The sequence below is a fragment of the Pan paniscus genome, chromosome X (genome assembly GCF_029289425.2).
Source record: "Pan paniscus chromosome X, NHGRI_mPanPan1-v2.0_pri, whole genome shotgun sequence".
Lineage (NCBI taxonomy): Eukaryota > Metazoa > Chordata > Mammalia > Primates > Hominidae > Pan > Pan paniscus.
The window spans coordinates 46278330-46285447 of NC_073272.2; the positions used below are offsets into that span (position 1 = coordinate 46278330).

A 7118-nucleotide genomic window follows, 5' to 3' on the forward strand; every position below is an offset into this window, starting at 1 on the left:
CCCAAGTAACTGGGATTACAGGCACCCACCACCACACCCGGCTAATTTTTGTATTTTTAATAGAGACGGGGTTTCACCACGTTGGCCAGGCTAGTCTCGAACTCCTGACCTCGTGATCCACCCACCTCGGCCCCTCAAAGTGCTGGGATTACAGACGTGAGCCACCATGCCTGGCCAGTTTTTTATTTCAAGAAAATCTGTATGCGCTGCAGGGGCAGGAAGGCAATTGTTGCGGCTCTCAGACAGCAGTCTCTGCTTTCAAGAGGCAAAATGGGATCCCCAGACAATCCGGAGACTCCAGAATCTCAAAGCCTAACTGTCAGATTAGTGTCCCAAACAGGAGACGAGAGAAGGAAGACCTAGACGAATGAAAGCTATTGCATCGGGGCCTCCACATACAGGAGGGGTCTCCAGGTGGGCTGAGAGAGAAGGAAAGAAGGAGAGAAAGAAAGGGGAGCAGAGAAAGCCAACTTGGCAGGAGGCAATATACTGACTGAAGGCTTCCAAAACCATGTATGGCACAGTGCCAGGAACTATTCGAAGTGCTTTACACATATTAACATATTAATGTTCACCACCACCATGCATGAGGTAGGGATTATTATCATTCACCTTTCATATGAAGAGAGTAAGCACAGATGGGTTAAGCAACTTGACCAAGGTCACACAGCTAATGATAGGCAGTCTGTCTCCAGAGTCATTGCTCCTAATATCTGTGCTGTACTGCTTCTCTAGAAGGAAAGCTTCCTGCAGTGGAGCATGCAGAAATGGTGATGGCAAGGTAAGTAAAAGCCAAGGCAATGGAGAGCCTTGGAGGCCAGATTAAGGAGTTGCTAATTATGGATGCTGTAAAGGGCAGAAAGTCAAGTGTCAGGAGACCTTCAAGCCAGAAGATCCCCAATATGGGTACCCTGCTATTGGGTCATGGGAACTATTGTTGCATAACAAACCATCTCCCAAATTAGTGGCTTAAAACAACCATTTATTTGTTCACAATTCTGCAGTTTGGCTAGAGATTGGCAAGGATGACATGTCTCTGCTCCATGTGATGTTATCTGGGGTCAGTCATATGACTACACTAAGTTGGGAGCTTGACTAAAGCTGGAACATCCAAAATGGCCCCAGTCATGTCTGGTGCCTCAGCCTGGGTGGCAGTAGTGACTGGACACCTGAGCTCTTCTCTATCTGACCTCTCTCTCTTCTTCCACGTGGTTGTGCATCATTCAGATGTCTAGCCCAAGCGTCTTTATGTAACAGCTGGCTTCTAAAAGGGTGACAGCTGAAGGTGCCAAGTTTCTTCAGGTCTAGGCTTGGAATTGGTACAGCATCACTGTAACCGCCCAAGGGGTTCACCTTGCTCGCTGCCTAGACAGAGCTGATTTATCAAGACAGGGGGATTGCAATACAGAAAAGAGTAATTCACCCCCAGCTGGCTGTGCGGGAGACTGGAGTTGTTTCTTTTTTTTTTTTTTTTTTTTTTTTTGAGAGGGAGTCTCGATCTGTTGTCTAGGCTGGAGTGCAATGGCATGATCTCGGCTCACTGTAACCTCTGCCTCCCAGGTCCCAGTGATTCTCCTGCCTTAGCCTCCTGAGTAGCTGGGATTACAGGTGCACACCACCACGCTCAGCTAATTTTTGTATTTTTAGTAGAGATGGGGTTTCACCATGTTGGCCAGGCTGGTCTCGAACTCCTGACCTCATGATCCACCCACCTCAGCCTCCCAAAGTGCTGGGATTACAGGCATGAGCCACTGCACCCGGCTGAGACCGGAGTTTTATTATTACTCAAATCAGTCTCCCCAAGCATTCCGGGAGCAGAGTTTTTAAGGACAACTTGGTGAGTGGAAGGAAGCCAGTGAGCTGGGAGTGCTGATTGGTCAGGGATGAAATCACAGGGAGTCAAAGCTGTCTTCTTGTGCTGAGTCAGTTCCTTGGTGGGGGCCACAAGATCAGATGAGCCACTTTATCAGTCTGGGTGGTGCCAGCTGATCCATCCAGTTCAGGGTCTGCAAAATATCTCAAGCACTTATCTTAGGAGCAGTTTAGGGAGGGTAAGAATCTTGTAGCCCCCAGCTGCATGACTCCTAAACCATAATTTCCAATCTTATGGCTAATGTTAGTCCTACAAAGGCAATCTAGTCCCCAGGCAAGAAGGAGGTCTGCTTTGGGAAAGGGCTGTTATTGTCTTTGTTTTATTTTTATTTATTTATTTGTTTATTTTTGAGACAGACTCTTGCTCTGTTGCCCAGGCTGGAGTGCAATGGCGCTACCTCGGCTCACCGCAATCTCCACCTCCCAGGTTCAAGCAATTTTCTGCCTCAGCCTCCTGAGTAGCTGGGATTACAGGTGCCCACCATCACACCTGGCTAACTTTTTTGTATTTTTTTTTTTTGGTAGAGACAGGGTTTCATCATCTTGGCCAGGCTGGTCTTGAACTCCTGACCTTGTGATTCACCCGCCTTGGCCTCCCAAAGTGCTGGGATTACAGGCATGAGCCACCATGCCCAGCCTATCATCTTTGTTTTAAACTATAAACTATAACTAAGCCTTCTCCCAAAGTTAGTTCAGCCTATGCCCAGGAATGAACGAGGACTGCTTGGAGCTTAGAAGCAAGATGGAGTCGGTTAAGTCAGATCTATTTCACTGTTTCAGTCAATTTTGCAAAGGCGGTTTCATCACTTCCGCCATATTCTCGTGGCCAAAACAAGTCCTAAGGTCAGCCCATTTTTAAGGGGAGGTAAATAGACCTCAGTACTTGATGGGAAGTGCCGGAGGCACATAGCGGGATGGGCGGGATTGTTAGCAGCCATCTTTACAAACAATCCACCACGATGACACCAGAGATCTCTGGTTTTGTTGTTCTTGTTCCCCCTCTAATGCTCTGTCATAAATGACATTCTCTCCACAGATCCCCAGAACATCATAGCAACATTCCCTATGCACTTACTCTCATCCAAATGACATGTAAGCTAAGGAAATTGTATGTCCAGGATGTCATCAGGGAAAGTCATTTTAGACATCGCAGGGGTCCCGTGGGAAAAAACTCCACTCAGGTCAAAAAGAACCAGAACACCAAAGGTCACCAAGTACTCCATGGCTTGAGGTGATGGTACACTGCAAGGACTCTAATTTTCCTCCAGGAAATGAGTGGGTATACTGGGATTCTGTGGCAAAATCTTGCCACTCGCCCTTTCTGTAGACAGTTTTATTGGAGCACAGCCATGCTCATTCATTCAACTATTGTCTATGACTGCTTTAACATTTAAACAGCAGAGTTGAGTAGTAACGACAGAGACTGCACGGTCCATAACACCTAAAATATGTGCTGTCTGCCCCTCTACAGAAGAAGTTTACCAAGCGTGGCACCAGGAATAATGGTCAGTAACTGTACTCTTTCTCAAACTTACTTTATTTCCAGAAATTACACTTACCCCAGGGCTCACATTTTAACTGGCAGTAATAGGCAATTCTTGGGCTGGTCCGTACAATTCCTTGAACAGGCAAGAGAATATAAAGCTTTCAGTAATAAAATGTTAAGGTGCTTTTAAAGTCAAACTAACTTGTGCCCTTAGCACTTTTAGAACCTACTTACAAGCCTTCACTGGCATACTCCCTCTATGCAAACCTCACATTCTTCCCAGAACAGAGAGTTGCAGTAGATTTTGAATGCTCAGAGATTATTTTTTTTAAATAGCAGGCAAATTGGTCATCCTCAGTGGATAATCACTGTGCCAATTCACAATCAAGAAAACCCGACAGAGCTCTTGAACTCTGCTGACTTAGTAGTACTTGAACTTTTTGAAAACTTCAAGGTAATTATAGAGGCCTGCCCTTTTGTCTTCACTTACTTGTATACATGAAAGACTTTCAAAATACCTACTTTTAAAAACACATTTAATACTGTAAAATTGTGTTGTTTATGAGAAATGATTTTGACCACGTTTTCATATGCAAAATACAATCAAAAGATTAAATCCAACATACTGTTTCCCTGGAACCCTTGAAGTTTTGCTCCCATGCCTATCAAGAGTATATTTTTGAAATTTTATGTTTAAAAAGCTTTCAGGGAGCTCTTTCCTTTTGCTGCTGCGGCCGCAGCCGTGAGTATACTCAGTCTTCAGAAGAGGCTCATCTCTAGTGTCCTCCACTGTGGTAAGAAGAAAGTCTGGTTGGACCCCAAGGAGACCAATGAAATCGCCAATGCCAACTCCAGTCAGCAGATCCGGAAGCTGATCAAAGATGGGCTGATCATTTGCAAGCCTGTGACTGTCCATTCCCAGGCACGATGCCAGAAAAACACCTTGGCCTGCCGGAAGGGCAGGCACATAGGCATGGGTAAGCAAAAGGGTACAGTCAATGCCTGAATGTCACAGAAGGACACGTGGATGAGGAGAATGAGGATTCTGTGCAGGCTGCTCTGAAGATACCTTGAATCTAAGAAGACTGATTGCCACGTGTATCCCAGCCTGTACCTGAAGGTGAAGGGGAATGTGTTCAAAAACAAGCAGATTTTCACGGAACACCCACAAGCTGAAGACAGACGAGGCCCACAAGAAGCTTCTGGCTGACCAGGCTGTGGCCCGCAGGTCCAAGACCAAGGAAGAACACAAGCACCATGAAGAGCGCCTCCAGGCCAAGAAGGAGGAGATCATCAAGACTTTGTCCAAGGAGGAAAAGATCAAGAAATAAAAGCTCCTCCTTTGTCTTTTCATACTGGCCTCCTTGATTACACAGATCAGCCATTAAAATAAAACAAGCCTTTATCTGCCTGGAAAAAAAAAAAAGCTTTCAGCCGGACACGGTGGCTCATGCCTGTAATCCCAGCACTCTGAGAGGCTGAGGCAGGCAGATCACTTGAGCCCAGGAGTTTGAGACCAGCCTGGGCAACCTGGTGAAACCCCTTCTCTACTAAATATACAAAAAATTAGCTGGGCGTGGTGGTGCTCGCCTGTAGTCCCAGCTACTCAGGAGGCTGAGGTGTGAGGAAAGCTTAAGCCCAGGAGTTAGAGGCTGCAGTGAGTTATGATCACGCTACTGTACTCCAACCTGGGTGATAGAAAGAGATCCTGCATCCAAAGAAAAGGTTTCAAGGCCAGGTGAGGAAGCTCACGTCTGTAATCCCTTTGGGAGGCTGGGGCAAGAGGATCTCCTGAGCCCAAGAGTTCAAGAGTAGCCTGGGCAGCATAGCTAAACCTCATCTCTACAAAAAAAAAAAAAAAATTGCTGGGCATGGTGGTGCATGCCTGTAGTCCTAGCTAGTTGGGAAGCAGAGGCGGGAAGATCACTTGAGCCCAGGAGTTAGAGACTGCAGTGAGTTATGATCATGCCACTACACTCCAGCCTGGGTGACAGAGAGAGAACCTGTCTCAAAAAAAAAAAAAAAAAAAAAAAAAGGTTTTTAAACACACATACTCACTGACCCAGCAATTCCAACTCTAGAATTTTTTCTAAAGTTCATGATATGGTATAATTCAAGATTATTCACAGCAGAATTGTTTGTAATAGCAGGAAAGCTTAAGTAACCTAATATCCATCAATAAGGGACTGGTATTGTTATCAGTAGAAGGTGTCCAGGTTCTTGGCTTCTCGAACAAAGAATTGGACAAAACTCACAATATGAAAGCTGTCAGCCATAAACAATACATAAACAAATAAGCATGACTGTGTTCCAACAATCTAATTACAGTACATCTCCATGTTGGATTAAAAGGAATGGAGAGAGGCTGGGCACGGTGGCTCATGCCTGTAATCCCAGCACTTTGGGAGGCCAAGGCGGGCAGATCACCTGAGGCCAGGAGTTCAAGACCAGCCTGGCCAACATGGTGAATCCCCGTCTCTATAAAAATACAAAAATTAGCCAAGCATGATGGCGAGTGACTGTAGTCCCAGCTACTCAGGAAGCTGAGGCTGGAGAATTGCTTGAACCCAGGAGGCAGAGGTTGCAGTGAGCCAAGATCACGCCATCACACTCCAGCCTGGGCAACAGAGTGAGACTCCGCATCAAAAAAATAAAAAATAAAAGGAATGGAGAGAATCTTTAGAATTGTATATAGAACTCCAGGATTATTGCTAAATGAAAAAGCAAAGTGTTGGATAGTGTATATAATATGTTATCATTTGTGAAAAAAATAGAAGGGAGAGAATAGATATAATTTGCTTCTATATGCATAAAATATTCTGGAAAGACACACACAAGAAACAGATAGTAGTATTTCGTTCAGAGGGAAATTAATAGAAGAAATTGGTTAGGTGATAAAGAGTTAGGACACCAAATAGAAGATTATGAATTAACCTTGGAGTTATTAATAGCAAGAAATGACTACCAGCCTTACGGATGAAGGAACACAGGGAGGAGGTGTTGTTACCAGATCCCAGAAGCTGGGCCAATTCAGCAGTAGTAGAACTGTGGTGGGGGCTGCCCAGAGGGGAGCTGGAGCCAAGAAGTTGCAGCAACTGCGGGAAACCCTATGCAAAGCATGAGGAGACAGAGAAATACCTTGGCTCTGCCTTCCTTGCACCCTCCAGTCTGTACCAGTGCCTGCCCTTCCCCCATTGCCTGAAGCTAGCCAGAAGCCACCAAGCAAAGGAAACTGGGAAATGTAGTTTCCTGCAATAGAAAGCAGAGCTGACAAAGAGCTGGGAATGGATTTGTGAAGAAACAGGCATGACAAGCCCAGAAGGAAATATGTTGACCTGGGAGACAGCAGTGGCAGGGGGATATTTTAATGTTTACCCTCTTGGGCTTCCTGAATTTTGAACCCTGTGAATATATTGCCTATTAAAATAAGTATAATTAAAACAAAGAATATGTGAAATAAATACATGTCTAATGGAGTGCACTTTTTTTTATTAGAAGAGGAGATTTCAAAGAAATGTCAAGCTAGAAACAACTGAATGATCAAGGGAATGGTGAAAGTATGGTGCATATGCACAATTAAATAACATACAGCTATTTAAAAGAATGAGTCATAGAATACCTATGAAAAGACACACAAGAAAGTAGTGGCTGGGCACAGTGGCTCACGCCTGTAATCCCAGCACTTTGGGAGGCTGAGGCGGGCGGATCATTAGGTCAGGAGTTCGAGACAAGCCTGACCAACATGGTGAAACCTCATCTC

General features: G+C 45.1%; 1 pseudogene; it reads left to right on the forward strand.

Moving 5' to 3' along the window:
- Positions 1-767: 767 nt before the first annotated feature.
- On the forward strand, positions 768-6705 carry LOC100989402 (large ribosomal subunit protein eL19-like; annotated as a pseudogene).
- Positions 6706-7118: the final 413 nt, after the last annotated feature.